The sequence below is a fragment of the Mus caroli genome, chromosome X, assembly GCF_900094665.2.
Source record: "Mus caroli chromosome X, CAROLI_EIJ_v1.1, whole genome shotgun sequence".
Lineage (NCBI taxonomy): Eukaryota > Metazoa > Chordata > Mammalia > Rodentia > Muridae > Mus > Mus caroli.
The window spans coordinates 51663874-51686916 of NC_034589.1; the positions used below are offsets into that span (position 1 = coordinate 51663874).

Sequence of the window (23043 nt, forward strand, 5' to 3'; positions counted from 1 at the left end):
GGGGGGGGGCTTCATTGGTTTTTACATTAAGGATGGCGCCTGTTGGGCAGGGGAGGAAGGTGAAATCTGCCTTGGTTCTTGGAGATGTTGAGGGAACTGCTGTGCTCCCTTTGGGGATACTGGGGGTGGGTAGTGGGAGGACTGGAGTGCAAGGAGAATGGTGAGGGAGGGAGAAGGCTGGTCGTGGTTCTGCTCTCTGAGGGGGAATGGCAGTGATATGGGGGATGGGGGTGGGAGAGGGGACTGGATTTCAGCTTCAGCATGGAGGCAAGTGGAAGGTTCTAGCACTTAGGTTGAGCCTTGGTTGAGCCTTGGCAAAGTGGGTTAGGTAGACTGCTGGGTGTGACCTTTCAATTTCAGAAAGCTTAAAATTCCCACTAGATGCTGTTCTGGGCTCCTGGGAAGAGGTTTCTGCTTCTGAAGTTCCCATTGCTTAGTCGTCCACAACAGGATAGAGGTTTGAATGAGAAAGGCCAAGGGAAACAGTGAATGTGCTGTGTATTTTCTGCATTTGGGCCTTTCAAGTTTCTTTGGTTCATTCTGATTACAACGACACTCCCCGCCACACACACACAAACATACACACACAACTAGGGTAGCACATTGGGAACAGGAGACAAGAAAGTGTATGAATGTGATTTGCAGATTTGGTTTTTGGATTTCCTGAAGGGCAAGAGTTCTGTTGTAGAAATGCAGCAAGAGTGGAACACATGTCTTTGCTGGAACTCCTCTGTTCTCTTCATTTAAATGATGCCATCGGGACTATCTGAGCCTCTTTTGATTTGAATTTGGACTAGATCCAGTTTTCCTAATTGGAGCTATCATTTTGTAATTGCTTGTAATTCTCCATGTTATCAAATGTATTGCGAGTTTAGAGAATACTGGGAATATTTTTGTTATCTTGATTAAGGCCGTTTAAATATAAATATAATGTTCCTTGGAAATGAGAACGTTTACAGAGTAGCACAAGTTTAAATTATGGGCCACGTGGAATTGGGTAAGGAGTTCTCATCCTTGCCCATCCCCAGGAACAGGCTACTCCCCATTCCTCACACTTGAAAAGGATTGGGGTTGGTAATTTTGTCTTTGGAAATGCGTGCCCATATTTGCTTAAGAAGAATATGCATTAAAAAGCAATGGGCCTTAAATGTGCTAGGAATATAATGCTTCCCTGCTTTGGTTACATAAGGTTCCAATCTAGTCTACCTTCACTCTTTTAAAACATTTCTTTACCATTTTTAAGGGCAAATAGAATCTTTATGCAACAGGGAATTTGTTAGATAGGCCAAGGTTTGTACAATGCACTACAGACTAAGTGCACATACTCCTACTACTGTATAGAATCTGTAACCATACATGGCTTCTAGAATTCTAGGCTTCCATTCCAGTATTTAATCTTTTTGGAAAACATTTTTAAAGCAAGTCTACATTGGGGGATGAAAATTTGAATGTGCAGATTGGTAAAATACCTCTTATATGAGTTCTTTGGAGATGATTTAATATATAGTAAATTAATGGATCACCTCAATAAGATACTGACTTTGTTTATTGCAAATTTTAATACATAAGTGGGTCTACAGGATTAAGAAAAATGTATTTGCTTATGCTGTTGTATACTATTCTACATTTCTGTGGTGTGTATTCTGCCCCAGTACAACAGTGAGACAGAGCATATTTTCACAATATAATTTTAGCCTGATGTTTTTTGTCTGAGGAATAAGAATGCTGAAGGTGGTGAAAAGGAGCAGTATGTTGGTGGGAAAATGGGCCTTAAGTTGCTCTTTAAACAAAAGGAGCAAAGGGAGTCTTTTACTTGGCTTTTTGAGAACCTGTTGTAAGATGGGGGGGGGGAAAGATGAAGAACTTTCAGAAAAGAACAGTACAATGAAGTAATTGTTTTAAATCTTAGAGATTTCACTCTGTTATCTTTTTAAAAAGTAACTTGTCAACTGAACTTTTGCGTGAGAAACTCATCATCCTCGCACCTTCAGTTTGAAGATTTATTTATTCATTTGCTGTAGTCTTGGAGATGGAACCCAGTGCCTCCTGTGTGGAGCAGGCGCCTTTATCATAGGGCTATGTCCCTAGCCCGTTTAGCCATTAAAAACAAATAATTTGTTGAAGGCACGGCAGCTAATCTCCTGAGGCTTTGCCCTGTTTTCCTAATCTCTTCCTCCTGGTTCTCCTCTTCCCTCACCCCTCCTTTGACTCCCACCCCCTAGTGCCAGCAACATTGGCTTTTATAACCTTGTGGGAGTTGAACAAATGTTCCTGCTTGCTTGAACTTTAGTCGTTATCTCGTTGGCTGCTTTCCTTAACTTTTGTCTGCACTTTTTTTTTTTTTTTTAGTTAACTGAACTATCCAGTTGTTTGGATTTGGGATAAAAGGGAGAATATTGTAATTATTTTTTCTTAAGACATTTTTTTTTCTTTCAGCTCCTGTTGAACAGAGTAGGAAAAAAAAGGTTTCTCCCTGCCCCCTTCTCTCTCTGCCTCTGCCCCCCTCTCTGCTTCCACCCCTCTGCCAGGACAGTGCGCAATTAAGCAAAATATATGACCATTCCTTTCTCCAACAAACATTTACAGAGTCACTGTGGTGGTGGTGGTGGTGGGGCTCTTGTATCTGGTACCCAGATCCTGAGTATGTAAGAAATGGCTCCTGTTGTTTCTGATTTGATTAAGAAAAGAAAAGTGTAGACAGTTAATCTGTTGTAAATAATTAAAAGATGCCGAGTCTCTTAAATAGCCACAGAGCAACTGTGAAGACAGTAAACATTCTTCATGCCTACAAACAGTGAAATAATTTCTTTGTGGTGACTTTGCTTGGGACATACTTTTTCATTTGGGCAATACAAATAGATTCGGATTCAACCAGTCTTCTTGAAAGTATTTGCAAAATTGACATCTTTATTAAGCATTTATAGACTTTGTTGTATGAAGACTACATAGCAGTCACATGATTTTGAATATCATAAGTAATTTGAGCGATTTAAAGTATATGGGAAAATATGTGTAGGTTATATGTGAATACTGTATCGTTTTACATGGAAGACTTGACCATCTGTGCCTTTTGTTATCTATAGGTAGGTTCTGCAACCAGTCTCCAACTCTCAATCTTCTTGCCTCTGCCTTCTTATTGCCACTGCACCCATCTTTCTCCTTTTTCTTTAGTCAATATAATTGTATGTATTTATGGGGTACAACATAGACCATTAATACATATAGATGCAATGTGTGAAGGTATTTTCTATAGATTAAATGCAATTTACAGGATTTATAGATGTTTAAATTCACCTTTCTCATTTTCTTTTCTTGAGACAGGTTCTCACTATGTAGCTGTGGCTGACCTGGAGCTTACTCTGTAGATCGGCTGGCTCAAACACACAGAGATCCACCTGACTCTGCCTCTAAGTGCTAGGATTAAAGGCATGGCTAAATTTGTCTTTGCATTATTGTATAGATTATTAGAACGTGGATGAGCAGCCTCCCTTCCTGTAATTTAGATTTAAAACATTTTCTGATGGCAAACTGAGGCTCCATTGATCAATTTTGATTTATAGTTAGATATGGGTGATCGAGCCCAGAAGAGGGCTAGTATTTAATACTAGCTTGATAAGCATTTGATCTTTCTCAGGATACCCTCTGAGATCTTGGAGGATCCTTCTGTTTGTGGAATGTGCTAGAATAGTAGTTTTCGTCTCCAGGGAATTTGCCACACAGGGTTCACCGGACAATGCCCAGGAGATTTTTTTTTTTTTTTTGTCAGATGCACTTCCTGGAATCTAGTCACTAGAGGCTAGGGATGTTGCTTAAATATCCTAGAACCTACAGGGCAGCAACCCCAGTATAGATGTGTCCAACTTGAAGTCTCAGTAATGCCGATGTTGATGTCATTTCCTTTGCTAACACAGGAACACATAATTCCAGGAGAGGAAAGGACAATAGCAGTGTGCTCATGTGACCCTGTAGAGTACTTGGCTGAGCTCATTTGATTAGACTTCAAAGTGGCTAGTTCCTGCCCACCAAACTGAATAATTAGAATAACAGCTTGTGTTTATGGCCCTCTGTTCCAGGTACTTGCATACATTACATATTTCTCTTCTTTGGTAAAGGAGGAACCGGGTTCAGAGAGGGGATATAAGTTGCCTTGGGTCTCACTGCTGGTTAGTCCTTGGAAGTGAAGAAAAAAATCTTCTGAAATTTATCGTCTCCCTTGTGGTGGGCATCATTCAAAAATATTAACTGGCACAATTTTAAAATTGCTATTCAAGTTCATTAGTATATGTAGACTTTCTTATTTGCAAGTTCTTTATAATAAAAATAGAGTATGGTATTGGAAAAATAAAAATTGCTGTATGTCCTAAGTACCATTGAGCTTGCTTGACATTAATTGAAGCCAGGGATGATAAATTTGGCCAGGCTTGGAAAGAGGGCAGCGGAGAACAGGGAACAGGGAACTAACTTTAATTATTTCTACCTCGTTTCAGGAAGTATGCTAGTTGGGTTGACACAGCCTACCTAGTTTGATACTCTTAGTTCTACAGAGTCGTGCATGCTTCCTAGTTTGAGTTTGGGGCCAGGCCTGGGGTTGCACCCCTTTAATCCCAGCACTTACGAGGCAGAGGTAGGCAGAACTTGGAGTTTCAGGCTAGCCTTGTTAGGGCTACATAGAGAAACCTTGTCATGAAAACAATAAAAACACAAAGCACAACAACCAAAAAGAGTTTGCAGACCGAAGAGCTGATAAGAGACAGAGTTGGGTTTTGAGTTGAGGTTCCATGGCTAAGCCGCTGTGCTGTCCCTGCCAGGAAGACTGGTGTTGAGCTGACCTGAGAGAGGGAGAGGGAGAAGGAGAGGGAGATACAGAGAGAGACAGAGAGAGAGACAGACAGAAACAAAAAGACAGAGAGTCAGTCACTTGGTCCTACGTTGCCAATGGATTTTGCTGTACTGGCATTGAGAATAAGGAGGTAAATATATGTTCTCTCTTCAACTGATGAGAATTGAATTCAATTGCGGATTTTTGTTTCTTATCCAAAGGAGCTGCAATGTTTAGTTTGGAGAACTTTATTCTCTTTACTTGCCTGAAATTTTAAGGAAGAGAATCACAAACCTGGGCATTATCTACATTGGTATCCAGCCAGGCACTTTCCCTTCTTTATAACTGCCTTACCGGACTCACTAATGACAGCATCTAGTTTTCTCTTTTTTATATAATTTGAACACTCATACTTGCTATGGGAGTTGTTTCTATAATAAATATTAGATTTGTACTTGTGTTTTCCATTTGGGGTGTTTTGTTTTGAGAGCCAAATATTTATCTTAAATTTTGATGTGTTTTGTTTTAGAGCACAAAAATAGAGATTTTAAATAACCAGCCCAATAACAATCATATTTTGTCTGGAAAGCATTGTGTGTGTGTGTGTGAGAGAGAGAGAGAGAGACAGAGACAGAGAGACAGAGACAGAGACAGAGAGAGAGAGAGAGAGAGAGAGAGAGAGTCAGAGAGACAGACAGAGAGTCAGAGAAAGAGAGAGACAGACACAGAGAGACAGAGAAAGAGAGAGACAGACACAGAGAGACAGAGAAAGGAGGGGAGGAGGGAAAGAGGGCAGAAAAGGGTCCTCAAGTTTCACTTAATTTATTTTAAGTTGGAAAGGAATTTTAACCATGATTCTCCAGGGTGAGAGTGCTGGGGGAAAAAAAGAGCTGTTATTTAGATAAGATGCATGTTTTGATTTCTATATAGGACTGTCAGCCATAGATTGTGATTATGATAATAATGTCCTGATTCTGACCACAGCAATCAGCCAAGTGCTAATCACCCACTGCATGCAGGCATGCCTGGTTTTGCTCCCACCTCCCTGATTGTGATTCAGTTTAGTCTTTGCTGTGTGGGGTATGGAAACAGGCCTTGTGCATGCTAGGCTAGTGCGCTGCTACAGACCTACATTCCCTAGACTCACCCCAACTAAATTCGGATAGATGGGAGATCTGGTAGAACTTGTAAGTTTACAGAATCCTTTCTGTAACTTAGATCTTTCAATGATAAGATTAGTACTTCTCTGTTATACAGAAAGGCCTTGAGAAGAAAATGAGCAGCATATATGATCTACCATCTAGACCAGTGGTTCTCAACCTGCCTAATGCTGTGGCCCTTTAATGCAGTTCCTCATGTTGTGGGGAACCCCAACCATAAAATTATTTCATTGCTACCATAACTGTAAGTTTGCTATTGCAATGTAAATTATCGGATTTGCAAGCCTCACAAGGGTTGTGATTCACAGATTGAGAACTGCCTGATCTAGACGTTTGTGACAACTGTTTATGAATCTTTAAAATGCAGTCAGTTTTTCATGGTAGACTCAAGTCTATTCCAAAGTTGCCAATTTAAAACTCCTCTCAGGTTTTCTAATCTCAAAAGACTGGGTTCCTGCTACACAGCTAGCTCGTCACAAGCACACTGCAGGTGAAAGGGGAAGCTGCTGGGAGCTGGCCTTGTCATCTGGCCTGCTCCTGTCCACTAGATACAGAAGGGAAGAAGGACTCGCCCATGTTCCTCTTCTATCTGCCTGATTAGTAAGGATTTCAATAGCAGAAATTCACACCTTCCTTTTACAGGTGAGGAAAATGAGGCTCAGTTAATGACAAATTCTGGCTTGGATTCTTGGTTTTTTTCTAAATTGAATTGAACTTTTGGTGGCCTGGCCCTCAATATGTCAGATTTGGGGGCAGGTGACATAGCTTTTTTCTTTTTTAAAAAAAGATTTATTTATTATATGTCTATGAGTACACTGTTGCTGTCTTCACCAGAGGAGGGCATCAGATCCCATTATAGATGGTTGTGAGCCACCATGTGGTTGCTGGAATTTGAACTCAGGACCTCTAGAAGAGCAGTCAGGGCTCTTTACTTCTGAGCCATCATCTCTCCAGCTGTAGTGAGATAGCTTCATGGTAAAGGGCTCCCTATTTAAACTCAAGGTCCTGAATTCAGTCTCCGCTCTGGGGTCGTGCTTGTAGTCTCAATGTCTAGAAGGAGAACCCAAGGGGATCCTGAAGGGCTCACTGGTCAATAAGTCTAGCCTGCCTGGCTAGACCCAGGCACATCAAGTATGCCAATTTAAGTGTGACAGAGAAAGACAGCTTTAAGACTCTTTGGAAGCTCACAATTAAGGCATCCCCATGAAAATGTTTTTGTTTGTTTTGTATTGTTTCTATAAAATGAGATGTCTATTCTAATTGTGGGATATTTGAAATTTTATGACTGTTTTAGATCCAAGTAGGAAATTAAGTTATAGTAGATTCTGACACTATAGTCATTAATGGATACATGTACACACTTTATTTAATCTGACACTCAAAAAATGTTACCAGGGGTGGGGCTGGAAAGAGGGCTCAGTGGATAAGAATATTTGCTGCTCTTGCAGAGGACCTGGGATTGGTTCCAAGCACCAATATGGTCACTCATAATTCTCTGTAATTGCAGTCCCTGGGGATTAGACGCCCTCTTCTGGCCTCTTCAGGCATAAGGCACTTGTGTAGTATATATCCATTCATGTGAGATAGTCATATATATGAAATAAAAATTAATCTTCCTCCTATAGGGTTGCAGACCCCTTCATTTCCTTGGGTACTTTCTCTAGCTCCTTCATTGGGGACTCTGTGTTCCATCCAATAGATGACTGTGAGCATCCACTTCTGTGTTTGCCAGGCACTGGTAGAGCCTCTCAGGAGACAGCTATATCAGGGTCCTGTCAGCAAAATCCTGTTGGCATCTGCAATAGTGTCTGGGTTTGGTGGTTGTTTATGTGATGGATCCCCAGGTGGGGCAGTCTCTGGATGGTCCTTCCTTCAGTCTCAGCTCCGAACTTTGTATCTGTAACTCCTTCCATGGGTAACCATATAGGAGGAACAACAATATGAACTAATCAGTACCCCCAGAGCTCATGTCTCTAGCTGCATATGTAGCAGAGGATGGCCTAGTCGGCCATCAATGGGAAGAGAGGCCCATTGGTCTTGCGAAGATTATATGCCCCAGTACAGGGGAATGCCAGGGCCTGGAGTGGGTGGGTTGGGGAGCAGAGGGAGCGGGGAGGGTATAGGGGATTTTCGGAGAGGAAACTAGGAAAGGGGATAGCATTTGAAATGTAAATGAAGAAAATATCTAATAAAAATGTAGTTGCTAAAAAAATAGTCTTATTACAAATAAGTAAGTTCTTAGGTCTAGAAAGATGGTTCAGCAGTTAAGAGCACTTGTAGTTTTCCCAGCAGATCTGGTTCAGTTCCCGGCACCGATGTCAGGCAGCTGGCGTATAACCACCTCTAATTCTCCTTTCCTGGGATTCAAACCCTTCAAAAATAGATAGTCTGGGATCTGTGGGCACCTAGAATCAAATTCATATGTACATACACCCCCCCCTACTCGCAGAGACACATCGAGAGGGGAAGAGGAGAAAGAGAGAGAGACAGAGAGAGAGAGAGAGACAGAGACAGAGACAGAGACAGAGACAGAGAGAATGAGAGAGAGAGAATGTTAAAAACTAGTTCTTTAGGGTTCTTTGCTTTTCTCATGGGGGAAGACATTTTTTTTCCTGTAGCTATGTGGGGCCTCTTCTGTCAGTATGCCCACTGCACATCTTTCTACCCTCAGGGTGACTTGTCAGCCAGTCTCACTGTGCCCACTTCCCTTTCCTCAGGATCATTCTTGTGGCACATTTGCCAGCCACTACTTCCGCCTTTCTCTTATCCATATTTGCCACTGTTGTACATATATACTAGATAGACTGGGCTGGGTCCATTTCTCCTCTTTGGATGATTTTTTTAGGGTAGTGGTAAGGTGAGAAGATGTAGTGTCACCAGATATAGATGTCCTAGTGACAGAGTAAAGCGGAAAAAAAATGTGTGTGTGTGTGTGTGTGGTGTGTATGTCAACATGGAAATGCAAAGCAGTTTTTCTTTATAGCTAGGGTACCAGCTATAAAGGGTATGTAATGATGCATGTGTGCATGTGGATACACTGCTGAGGAATGAATAGAACAAAGGAGAAAACTGTCCCTTTGACTAGGGGTGTATTTTCAAGTAGCCTTTGCTCTGGCTTATCACTGTGCCTGCAAGTGAATACCGTACATCACAAGCAACTTGTAGGTTTTGAAAGTGCAGTGAGTCTGTCATCTGAGAGTGGATTTTCCTTCCAATTTAAGTTATTGAGATATACTGTCTTTTGAATTAGGATATATATATATAAAATATACAGACGGGGGAGTCATGAGAACTTTTTAAAAATGCAGTGGAACCTAAATAAAAGGGCAGCAATCAAAATAAATCACCATGTTTTCAGTGCTTGTCAAAGTTATGTTTTATTTGCCCACGTAAAATATGGCATATATATTCTAAGATACACATGTTCCCAACATATTCTAATAAAAGGAATTTGTAATATCCATGAAGTTGTATTTTTATGGGTTTTTTTTTTCTTTTTTGACAGCGTTTCACTGTGAAGCACAGGCTGGCTTTGGCAGTTGCTACAGTCCTTTTGCCTCAGCTTCTCTGTTGTTTTTAAGTTGAGCATAAGCTACCTGGAGCCACATGGTTGTCAATGTAGTTTTTCTTCAAAAGTGGTAGCTGGGAATACAGAAGGTTTGTTGGAAGAATCACTTTGCTGAGGAAGTATAAAACTAACTGTGCTTAAGAGTTGTCCTTCACTCTGCTTTTGAGTGTGGTTAAGGCTGTTGGCTCCTGTTCAGTGCTCACACAATGTACAATGCACAATTTGTTAGGAAGACTTTAAGGATTGATTGGCTTATCGACGAACTGAGTTCACTGCTTCTCTGCACCATTCCTGTTTGTGGAGCTGGTAACTGGCATCTGCCTGGAAGTGCTGGGGAGGAGGTGCTAGAGTGAATTTTGCTCCAGGTTTGCCAGAAACCTGGAGAGAAGGGGAGGAGAAGGGGAGGAAGGAAAATAGGGAGAGAAACGTGAGTTATAAAGTTCATGATTTTGAATAAACAAAATGTCAACAATATGTACTATATATTGTATAATATATAATATATATATATATATATATATATATGAGAGAGAGAGAGAGAGAGAGAGAGAGAGAGAGAGAGAGAAAACAAGAACCCTGATGCTAGACCAAGCCCCTTCTATGCCACAAGAGATTCAGACTCTTTGAGAAGAACTGAGAAGGAGTTTTCCAATGTAGCAAATACATCACACTAAGGAAAGAAACTTTAATGGGTGTGTTGGTACATGCCTGTAGTCCCAGCACTTGGGAGGTGGGCGCAGGAGGGTCATAGGTTTGAGGCCAGATTGGGATACACAGTCTCACCAAAACCAAATGTAGAAAGGGAGACAAGAAATCAAGCCCACACATGAAAAGGAGGCAGTGCACAGGTTTCTACTTGTATCTGCACATAAAGCAGCTGGACTGCTTAAATGTCTGCTTTATGAAGTATCATTTCTTTCTTTTTTTTTTAAAGATTTACTTATTTATTTATTATATGTAAGTACACTGTAGCTGTCTTCAGAAACTCCAGAAGAGGGAGTCAGATCTCATTACGGATGGTTGTGAGCCACCATGTGGTTGCTGGGATTTGAACTCCAGACCTTCAGAAGAGCAGTCGGGTGCTCTTACCCACTGAGCCATCTCACCAGCCCTGAAGTATCATTTCTACATGACAAACGGTAGCCATTTAACAACTCTAATTTGATTAGTTGTGACAAACATATATACCCACGAAACTACCATTATAGTTAGGGTATGTATTCTCCCCCCTCCCCCATTTTCTCTTATGGCTCTTGCTCTTACTGATGATATGCATTTGTGCAAGAACCCCTTTCCAAACTAGTTTTATAAATTTGTAGATCCTCCTCTATAAAACCAAACCAAACCTGGATTTGTAGCCAAGATGCAGTCTTTCTGTATTTAAAGCAAAGTAGCATTACAGAGGAACCCTAGGTGTGGCTTTTCTGAAACATTTTCTGGTCGCCTCAGTAAATGACTTAGCACATTAGTTTCATTACATATTTGGACTGAAGGCAAATTATAGCCAAGCAAGAAGCATTTGTGTTAACTAGAGCCATGTACCTTCTTACATTGATCTCCTGAAAAGTCAAATGCTCAAGAACAGGAAAAGTGGGCTGGGGCTGGAGGTCAGTGGGAGAGCTAGTACTTTATATTAACAAAGCTCCCAGTTCAACCCCCAGCACTGCCAAACAGAAACAAACAAACAATGCAGGAAATGAAACTATTGAAATTTTGCCTCAAACTTAATGGTGAAACAAAAAAAGAAAAAGAAAAAGAAAAAATGTTTGTTTATATACAGTTATGTTACTAAATGATAGGTATATTTTCTGAGAAACTTGTCAGGAGTTTTTTTTTTCAAACATGAGAATATACTTGTGCAAACCTAAATGGTGTGGTATACTATCCACACCATACAGTGTATGGTACTGCCTATTGTTAATAACTAATAACTTTAATAGCTAATAGCCATGGAGCATTTTATACTGAATATTATAGGCAATGGAAACAAAATGGTAGGTACTTGTTTGTCTAAATAGAGAAGGTACAGCAGGGGCCAGGGAAGTAGGTAGTTTAGTTGGTGACGTACTTGCTGTATAACATGAAGATTGGAGCTTGACTAACCAACACACACACACACACATTAAAAGAGTCGAGTATATGGGGCACATACTTGCAATTCCAGCACGAGGGCCTGGGGAAGAGGTAAGACAGGATAGTGTTTAGGGCTTGCACACACACTTAGAGCACAGAGAAATTCAGTCGGAGGGTTTTTTTTCTTTTCTAGCTCAGTGATAATCAGGGTTGGAATCATATAATGGAGAAGTGATGTGGCTCATGGTGGTAACATCTGTATCTCCAGGTACACACAGAGACACAGTCAGTTAATATGAATAACCCATGAACCTTCCAACAGATTTGGGACTTTCTGTGCATAGATTACATACCCCTGTTTACATATTTATGTGTAGAACGGGCTTTTAGTATATTTAGTTGTTGATTCTCATCTGTACTATTGAATTAAGTGAATACTTCTTTGGGGGAAGTTAGGGGCTACTGTAGCCAGCTGCAATCCATCCCTTTCTCTTTTACTGTCAAAAGAATTCAAAAGTCAGGAAGTGTTTTGCTGCCATTCTATTGATAGTTGTGACCCTGGTCTGTGCCCGCTCCCCTGCCACTCCTGTTTTGCCCTGTGGCTGCCCTCTCTGTCTTCCTTCCTGGTTTTCTCTTTATGTGTCTTTCCTGTCTCCTCATGCTCCTTCTTCTGCGCTGCCTCTGCTGTCTCTTAAAAAAGCCATTTTGTAAATGTCTTCAGATAGAGTGGTCAGCAAACAGGAATTGGAGCGAGCATCTTTGGGACAGTGTTTCCGACTTTTCATTTCGTGATCCAATAAAACTTTGAGACTCCTTTCAAGTTTGGAGCCACACTGGAGGTTGGGGAGTCGTGAAAGGCTGGTATTTAGAGAACCAAAACAATGTATTTCCTGGGCTACTTTATACAAAAGTCTTCGAACAATGAATCAGTAAAACTAAAGAAAGGGTTTATGATATTCCTGTGATGGTTCCTTTAACAATGCTTAAATAGTTAACAGTCAATTAGTGTTCTTCAGAGTGTACTGAAAAGATATTATCTACTCCCAACATTTGTCAAAGCCTACAAAAATGCATGACACAAAGCAGGAACCCTACCCCTAGAATGCGTGTACGTGCGTATGACCTATATGTGTCCTTCTGTAAATGTTAAACCATATTCTTTACAGTACTTAAGGTAATATAATGCTCGGTACCCATTGCCATAATATTTGGGATAGTTACAAGAGAAAACTGTATATACACTACATGCATGCAATATTCTCTCCTGAACTTTTTCCATGAAAAGTTGATTGAATCTATGGATGTGCAACCTGTGGATGTGGAAGGTTGGCTTTACCTGGAACGACTGGGGAAGATAACGGCACTGGTTAAAGGGTAGGCATGTTACTCTCTTGCTTCTTGCCATCTCTAGTTTCCCCTTCTCTTCTTTATCCTTACTGTGGTTATTTTGGGATTATCTTTTAAAGAAGAAGGAGGGGTCCTGCATGACACAAAGATTGGCCAGCAGATCACAACCATCAGCGCACTGTACTTTTATATTAATTTCTTACACTCAGAACGTTATTGCTGTCATAGTTTCTTCAGAATAAAATGGTAGGCAAGGTTTTCTGACAGGGAATTTGGAAGCAGACATCGTGTTACCTTGTAAATTTGGTTATCAACCCTGCCATGTTTCAGACCCACATTCATTCTCTTTATTTGTTTTGTCATTGTTCCTGTAGCAGATAGTGGGCAGAACGCATGTGGCTACAAAGGCTACGAAGGAGCTGAGTCCCTCAGAAAGGAAAAGCAGCAAACGCTTAGTCAGTGCTTCATCTCAAAAACATACACACGGGTGGAGACCAGTAAAAATCAATCTCCAGGCAAGGAATGGGCGCTATAATTGAATATGCTGTTAGCAACACAGCAAGGATGTGGTAGAAAGAGTATTGAACTGGGTGGGGCAGTATAGGGAGTGGGGAGAGCGAGGAATTTAGAACGCTACCCTGAGGATCATTTGATTTTTCTGGGAAGGCTATTCCTCCACTGAGGCTTCGCTTTATAAAAAGACAGTCTACTGGATTGTCTAAACCAAGTGTGGATATTTCAGAGAAAGCTACATTCTCTTGTGTCTAAATGAGATGCACAAGGCTAAAATATTCTTAAATGCTCCAGTACTGGGACATTTCATATTTCAGATTAGGGATTCTTATGTGATAAAATCTGCACAAATATTACACAATCTAGGAGAAAGTAACCCCAAATCTGAAATACCAGTAGTTTAATATTTCAGGGAAGGGGCTGGGTGTGGCAGTACATGCTTTTTTTCTTTCAGAACTAAGGAGGTAGAGGTTGGTTGGCAGATCTACCTCTGGTCTACATAATGAATTCCAGGACAGTCAAGGCTACATAGACAGACCCTGTCAAATTTTTTTTCAGAGAATCTATAGGTATAGAATTACTATTTGTTTCTTAATTACTATTTGTTGTATAGTATATCTATTTATATGATATCATTGTACTGATTATAGCTACACACCAGTGCTTCTCTGTGTGGGTCCCTGGACCCGGAGCAAAGAGCATCATCACCTAGATTCTAGGTCCTAGAACCTTGTTAGAAATTCAAGTTCATGAGCTCTACCCAAGCCGGCTGAATGAGGAGTGCTGGGGACGGGGCTCTGCCACCTGTGCCAGGGAAAGGGTCCACATTAGGTAATCTGATATCCACTACTATTTGATTACTATGTGCTATCTGAAATTGGGACAGTGATTTTCAACTTGGTCTACATCTAGGATTCACCACAGGTAACTACGTCGGATGTGCTCTATCGTTCTTTATTGCTATAAGAGACTATCCAAGACTGGGTGGCTTAAAAAGAGCAGAAGTTTATTTCTCATCATTCTGGAGGCTGAGTAGTCCGTAATGAAGGTGGCAGCAGATTGATTGTCTGCTGAGGACTGCTTTGCACTTACAGCATGGTGTCTTGATGCCTCTGGAGTGAAGGGATGATGTTTTCATCAGATGAAGGACAGTGGAAGGCCTAGAGGTGAACTCTGTCAGCCCTTCTGTAAGGGACCCGAATCTGACTCACCAAGGTTTAATCCTCCATTGTTAAGCCACTTCCCTGCGTCTTAATGCTGCCTTGTTGTTTATGTTTAAAAATGAACCTCAGAGAATATGGAAATATTCACATTCTTGCACCAAGGAAGACTGATGGAGGAAAGAGGAAGGGGAGTTCCTGGCTTAGTTAAAGCACTGGGAAAGTGGGCTACCTGGCACGAGCACCAGATGAGGGGAAAGGCAGAAAGGCTAGCGGCCTCAACACTGCAGTGGAACCTTTTATGTACCGTCTTTAGTTTCATCCAAGAGGGAGGAGCATTGGCGCTCCAATCCCCTTAAAGGGTCTACCTAGTAATAAGTGTCACACTCACTGGCCATTAAGTTCCACCACCTGAATTTTGGAGGGGGCACATTCAAACCATAACACTACCCATACATCACTAGTCTCTCTGGCTCCCAGTGTAGCCAGTTTTGGTTTAGAGGGGAGTAACACCTAGGGTTCCTTATCAGAGTAGAACTCTAAAGGTGATGAGGTAGCCAGAGCTGGGGCTGCGAAGAGCAGGCCAGGGTCCCAGTGAAAGGAATTGTGTTTTATGGTAAAGACCTTGGCTCTTAGATCATGGCAGAGGAAGGTTATTTTAGAGAGAGAAAGGGTATAAAACATGTGAGATGATAAATATATCATGATTGTTTTGACAGCTACCTAAAGAAGAGATTTTGCCCAACAAAGTCTGACGAGGAGCTAGAGAGTGGTTGCCAGCACTAGGTGATCTTGCAGAACCTGAGTTTAATTCCTAGCACATACATGGGGGCTCACAACCGCCTGCAACTCCAGTTCCCAGAGTTCTGACACACTCTTCCTGTCAGTATGGCTCTAGGTACACAGGTGGTTCAGAGGCACGCCTGCAGACAAAATACAGAGAAAGGTAACATTTTTAAAAGTTGGATGATAAGGGCTGGAGAAATGGCTCAACAGTTAAGAGCACTGAGTACTCTTCTGGAGGCAGTGGCTCACAACCATCTAGATCTGACGCCCTCTTCTGGTGTGTCTGAAGACAACTTCAGGGTACTTACATATAATAAATAAATAAATAAATCTTTTTTTTTAAGTTGGATGATGTAATCGGTCTGCTTAACAGACAGCTTGGACTGTGGAGATGGTAAGAAAGAAAAATGTGAACGTCTGTTCATGAAGCATGGGAAGGATCTAGTGGTAGTCGTGGTTGAGCATCCAGGAGGACCAGTGCTCTGGTACAGCTGTCAGAATTGTCACAATGGCTCTATACAGTCCTCTGTCCTTCATGGCTTTCATTTAGCTCTAAGTTGGGGAGTGGTCTACAGAGAGTTATATAAAAATAGAAATTATACATGCCTAAAAAGCTACCCATAGTCATCATGACAGAGTGGGAAAATGCTGCTGTTTTTTTTTTTTTTTTTTTTTTTTTTAAGTGAAAGAATGCTTGGAGTTGTGGGAAAGTTGTAAACTTGGCAATGACTAATTCAGGCCTCTCTCAGTCAATTAAGCAAATTTTTATTTTATCATTTGTTTTACTTGGGAGCCACTGTAATGGTCATTGAAAGAACATTTATCTTCTTATTTTTAAAACACAACAAACATATCGTCGAACATTAGGGCAGAGGACAAAAATGTCAAGGTTTTACCTTTTGACTTTAGCAAATATCTGTCACTTCATTTTTTCTTGCTGCATTCGACGACACGTGCCTTTGTGCACATTCTTTGGCCAGTGCCTAATAGGTCTAGTTTCCTATCTTCTATTTTAATGGCTCTTGGAATTTGTAAATATTATTCATATTTTAACATTGCAATAAAAGTGGACAAATATATTTTCTTATTCTGTCTTTTGGCCAGAGGTCCCTGAAACTTGTATGAGAAGCCATGGGTGTGGAAAGAGCTTCCCCGTCTTTAGTCTTGGAATCCAGAATGGCAAGAGGGTTGTTTTCATTCCTCCACAGTTTGCTGGTTTAGAGGAAAGACACATCTCTAGGCTGCATTGAAAACCTATTAACACAGGTTCCCACTTATTCCAGTGGAAAGCTTAAAAATACTCATTCCTCTAACTTTGGGAAATCTGTGCACTTTTTAGTTTTTGAATGAAATCAAATCTTTAGAAAAATCTGGACTGATTGCAGCCTTAAATATGCAGCACATAGAGCAGATGCCTTTAAGGACGAGAACTGATTTTCCCAAAGCTGTATATGGTGATAGAATTATCTCTAAGTTGTGAAGAGCACTTAAATAAATGTAGAAGGATTAAGGAGATAGTTCAGTGGATAAAGTGCTTGCCACACTAGCATCTTGACTGGAGTTCAGATCCCTAGACCCCATGTAAAAAAAAAAAAACCTAGGCAGGGTTACAAGTGTGTAATCCCAGTGCTAGGGAGAGTGGAGATAGGAGGTCCCTGGACATGCTGACTAGACTATGTAGCCAATTAGTGAGCTCTGGGTTCAGTGAGAGTCACTGTCTTAAAGATTAAAGTAGAAAGTGACTTTCATGTGTATTCTCACAAGTGAGCACACCTCCTCACACCCCAAAACTAAAACAAATACTCAGTGAAACGGCATGCGTTGTAAAATTGGAACAATACAGACGAGATTAACATGGCCATACACAATGATGATTAGCAAATTTATGAAGTGTTCCAAATTTTGGGGCAGGGTTGGGGAGTCAGGGTTTCTAGACAGGATCTCTTTGTGTAGTTGTGGCTGTCCTGGAACTAGCTCTGCAGATGGGGTCAGCCTCAAACTCATAGAGATCTGCCTGCCTCTGCCTCCCGAGTGCTGGGATTAAAGGCATGGATGAATACATAAATATAGAAAATTGTATGTAATTATTTTTTTAGAGTATAAGCATGTTATCAGATATACTATATACCTAATCTTCTTTAAATAACAAAACTTGGGCTGTGGTACATTTATATGACTGAAACATACTTTAAAAGTTGCTTTGCTTATTATATTAATGCTTACTGAGTAACTGGCTATGTTGCAGGTCTTATGTTGAAATTATTGAAATAAGGCATCTCTTAAATGAATTATTTATTTATTTATTTATTTATTTATTTATTTATTTATTTTATGGGAGTACACTGTTGCTCTCTTCAGACACACCAGAAGAGGGCATCAGATCCCATTACAGATGGTCATGAGCCACCATGTGGTTGCTGGGAATTGAACTCAGGACCTCCGGAAGAACAGTCAGTGCTCTTAACCACTGAGCCATCTCTCTAGCCCGAATCATTTACTCTTAATAAATTATTTTCAGTTCTTCTAGAGGGAACCAGCAGACATTTCAGCTGTATTTATTATTGCATTTTATGGCATCATTGAAAGTATGGTTTGAATGGCACATATGCCACTGTTTCAGACTCCCATATTAACACAAGTAGGGAAATAGATAACAGGAGGGTGAACGAGAAGTCTGAGCCTACTGGTTACCATCACAAATATTTCTAATTAAGGGGATACTTGGGTTCATGCCTCTTTGATTTCTTAGGTGGAAGAGAATCTCCTGAAGAACATGATTAAGGGATGGTTACCATGACAATCATATCCAAAGCATCTGAGACAGTGAATCCATGGAGATCATCCATTTTGATTGATTCAACTGGTCATTTAAGTTTATTTCAACAGACATCATCTCTGCATTTTATTTTTTTTTTCATGTAATTCACTAAATTAGCAACTTGGGGATCCTTGAAGCTTGACTGAAAGTAATGATAGAGTCATCAGTGTCTATGACCACAATACTTTTGTTAAACCCCATTGTCTTAAACATCATTAAAATGATGTGTCAGGCTCATTAATGGCATTTCTAATTTGAGTTACTAATTTGTCAGAATAGGATAAGATTAGCATGATTTATTTGAAAGCATATACCCTAAATATATTCCAGTTTGCTTTAGATTACTTTGGTATTATGACATTTACCCAGTGTTTGGCTGTCCTCCTGGGTTTTTTAAAAAAAATTTTTTTTGCACAATATTGTTGGCACGATATTATACATTATGTCTGATCAAAGCCACAGTTATATTTTACATATGGAAAATGGCACACAGGCAATACAACCCAAAATGATGTTAAGTGGAACACACTAGTACAGAAAAAAAAAGTGAAATGAAGACACAGATGCAGTTCAAGTCCCACCGTAAATTTTCTCCTGGTCACTGTTGAGGAAACTCTGAATTATGGAAGGGAAAATAGCTCCTTTGGGCTCAGTTGGATCCCAGTGTGTGAGTTTTGACTCCTCAGCTTGAACCTTTCTCTCTTCTGCCCTCTGGAGGGTGTCAGAGAACATTATATACGATGCAAGGACTTGTGAAATGAGTAGCCAGTATCCTGGTCTGCTAATAGAAGTCTTCAGCATCTTCGAACTGGTAGCCTCTTCCTACCCAGCAAGAAGTGTATAGGTGGTGAGCAGGAAGAGAAGGTGTTTGTAAAGCCAAGATCTTAGGAGGGAAGGTACCTGACTTTTCAAGTAGAGAACCAAATTCCTTCTGAGTAGAACCCAGTATAAATTGCATCTATCTCCAGGAATAATCAGTTCTAGAAGGGGAAGATGTAATAGTATTTGGAAGCTAGAGTGTGAGGAGATGAAGTTTGGAATTAAAATTGGTTGAGTCTGATGAATATATTTGGTATCAAGTATCTGCGGGAATGTTTATAGTTATCCACATCGATAGCATTTTAACTGCCTGTCTGCTGTAAGAAATGGTTGTGTAGCTAATATTCTGCGAGTAACAGCTATGTGCGCCCTGTGCGTTTGATTCTTTGCCTTTGTGGGTTGGTTACTATTAGGAAGTTCAGGAGGGAGAGGTTGGGCAGCTAATGTAAGGTGGAGCCAGTGTTTCGCCCCACCCTGTGTGAGTCTGGCAGCCTGTGTGTAAACCAGCTGTAACATGCTGTGTTCTTTCACAGCTGCATGAAAGGGTGTGGCACCTTCTGTGAGCAGTAAGTTACATATGAGCAGCTGTGAGTGAGACTTTTGTATCTGTATGCCATGCATCCTACCTAGAAATAGGAACGAAGGGCTTTGTGTTGGCCACCACGAGCCATTTAAAGTCCTCTAGCACGAACAAAATGTGACATGAAATCAATAACAATGATGTTGTAGTATTAGATAATATTTCCTCCTGTGTTGGTGGGAAGGGGAGCATAAGATAGTCCTTTGAGAATGCTTCTAAACAATTCTTTTTCCCGCTGACACAGCTTAATGTGGCCAAAACCAAAAAAGTCCTCTTTTTGAGTTATTTATATTTTTAATTTCTGAAATACTTTGATCTCTTACTTTTTATATATATACATATTTTCTTTATTTTTTTTTACATCCCAACCTCAGCTACCCCTCTCTCCTCTTCTCCCATTCCCTCTCCCCACCTCCCCTCTGCCCTCCTTATCCATTCTTCCTCCATCTCTCTTCAGAAAATGGCAGGCCTCCCATGGATATCAAGCAGACATGGTATATGAAGTTGCAATAGGACTCCGCACTTTCTTTCCTATTAATGCTGGACAAGGCAACCGAGTAGGAGGAAAGGATACCCGAAGGATGCAGAAGAGGCAGAGCTAGCCCCTGCTCCCACTGTTATAAATCCCACAAGAACACCAAGCTACACAACCATAACATCATTGCAGAGGACCTAGGACAGACCCATGCAGGCTCCCTGATTATTTCAGTCTCTGTGAGCCCCATATGAGCCCAGGTTGAAGAACCCTGTCCTTTTTAGTCAACAGTTTGCCCATTTGGACTTCAGAATAGTTGTCCTTATCTCAGAAAGTCATCGTTAAGGTTTCCTAAACAGATGAATTTGTTAGTGTGTAAAATGAACTACAGCAGCTCCTGTCTAGCACACACATAAACTTCAATCTGTAGTCACTGCCTGTTTGATAACCAGCCTGGAAGCGGTTGTGGGGATACAGGAGGGATTCCGAGCCTGGTTGTAAGCTTGGTTTATGTTTGTCCTATTCCCATTGAAACTCCCTGACAGCCTGTTCCGGGTGTGGGAACAAAACAGTTGGCAGCCGATTGTGGTGACACATACCTGTGATGCCAACAGTGGGGGAGGTGGAGGTAGGGATCCTCAGTTTGAAGCTGGCATGGATCACATGGTGAGATCCTTTCTCAAGTAAACGAAACCCAAACAGGGACCTCCTTGGGGAGCTGTCATTTTACCAGGTTCCCTTTACAAGTGATAAAAGGTAGAAAATGGGGATGTGTATGGGCTCATGGGGCAGTTGCCTGTGTGTTCGGAGGACACTGTTGTGCATTTGTGTCATGGATAGCAGCAGCCAGGAGACACCTGTTTCCTAGTACCACAGCTCCATCCATGCAGGGAAGAGCCTGCAAACTAGCCTGCATCCTAATCCTGTTGTGGGTGGGAGATAACCTCATCTCCATGGCAACAGCTATTACTCTGGTGACTTGTGGTCTACACTCTGGATGGATCAGAGCCCTCCTGTGGCAGAATATTCTAAAGATGCTAAAAGAGAAAGGGAGAAAGGTCCAACTAATAAATCTATTCTAAATGACTGAATCATTTGTTTTGATTACCAGAGTGATTGCCAAATGTTAATTTAAAACTGAAATAGGCCATGAGCTCACTTCCCTAACAATGCTGAGAGTTTGAGCTAATACAGCTTGATAATGAGGGAGCCAGGTCCACTGCCAGGGCTAATGTTATATGATAAACAGACATTTGGAGAAGTATGCAGAACATCTTGGCTGGTCTCCGTTAGCTCTTCGGGTTGTAAATACAAAGGAGAATGTGTTGCTATGAGTCTTTTCAAAGGAAAATAATTTTTTTAATTGATGACTTTAATTCTAAAAAGGTAATTTTGCTATTTTTTTTTTCAATTTAGGCAACTGGTAGCTGTTCTTAGCTGTGCCCAGTCCTTCTGGAACACATCCTGTGTGAGGTGAGAGTTATTCATTGCTATGGATTCTTATGCTGATCTCTGATTTTCCAATTTTGAGCATTGTACAATGTGTTTTATTTCTTTGAGAAGTTGAAGAAGATTTATCTTAATGGGCCTGACCAATATCACTGCTTACCCTGACTGTTAGCTCTCTGGGGAGTGCCTTTTTTTTTCTAGCAAAAAGCTCATTTGCTTTGAACTTGGTAGCATAAAAGTAAAAAGTGGCAGGTGCTGTCGTGGGGAGCAGAGAAGCTGCATGGGATGACCACTGCTCTGAGTAGAAGGGGACTCCTCGTGGTGACTGGACATCAAGTCCGAAGACACTTCCTGTCCTGGGTGAAAGATGTCAGGCCACTGTCAAACCTGGTGGTAGGAACACCAGAGTGTTTCTTCTGGGTCACAGTAGCCTGAGCCAATGTGTTTTGTTTTGTTTTTTTAAATTTGCCTTCAAGTTTAGAAGAAGCCATGCTATATTGGTGCATGTAGCCACACTGCCTGGACATTCATTGGCTAGACATCCTCTGTTTCCTTCAACTGGGGGGCTGCTTTATGCCCTGTGATAATCCAGGCTTCCTTATTTCTCCTCAAGAGACAGGACATCCATCTGTAAAAATAACTAGAGACATCTAAGAGAGGTCTACTTTAGGTACCATGTAGAAATGGCTGCTTCCTTTTGTCCCCCAGTCTCTATTTATTCAAGGGACATGATACTTGGGAGCACTGTACTTGTCAAGGTTGCCAGTTTCATACATAAGGAGGTGCCATTGCTGTGGGCACCTTCTCTACTTAGGTAAAGCTGCTCAATTCTTTTGAATCAACCATTACAGAAACACACAGGGTTACACTGCTACATCTTATGTTTTTCCTTTAATCCACAGAGCCCCATTGTGTACCAAGGCAGGAGTGTTATGACAAAAGTCAGGTACTGTGGATCTGACGTAGGGAAGCCCTAGATCATTTTCTCTTCACCAGATAAGGAGGCTGAACATTGCTCTGTAAAAAGTTACCCACTTACGCTCTGATTCTTGAGCCTACAACTTTTGCTTCCTCTGTAATAAGCGGGTATGAACAAGTAGGTGATACTGTTGGAGCAACAGCTGTGCCTAGGACCAAAAGCCCCCAAAAGAGAAGAAATGGAAGTTCTGTATTTCACACCCTATTTTTAAAGTTATTTAGGGTCGAATTAAACCATTCAGGAAAATGGAGTTTGCAATTTCCTCAGGAGGATGGTAGAAATTTTAAAATGATGTGTCCCTTTTAAACTTTATACAGCATTTATCTTCCACAAAGTTTATAATTGTAGGAATCTATATTATTCTATTTGGCTTGCCTTCAGTTTATAAAATTATTTGGAACACAGTTGAGCACAAAATAAAAAACAAAAGACTTATTTTATGTGTCTTATTTTGTCTGCATATGTGTCTGTACAGTCCCTGAGGAAACCAGGAGGGG

General features: G+C 40.9%; 1 protein-coding gene and 1 non-coding gene across 5 annotated transcripts in view; both read left to right on the plus strand.

The window, feature by feature from the left end:
* The window catches only part of Fhl1 (four and a half LIM domains 1), a 60529-nt gene that overhangs the window by 612 nt on the left and 36874 nt on the right, over positions 1-23043 (plus strand). For all 4 annotated transcript variants that reach the window (XM_021152963.2, XM_029473371.1, XM_021152964.2 and 1 more), the window contains exon 2: positions 21535-21591. The gene's annotated coding sequence lies outside the window, so the exon portion shown is untranslated. The remainder of the gene's footprint in view (positions 1-21534; positions 21592-23043) is intronic.
* Positions 17226-17331, plus strand: LOC115030141. The gene has a single exon (XR_003835766.1). It is a non-coding gene; the product is annotated as a U6 spliceosomal RNA (small nuclear RNA).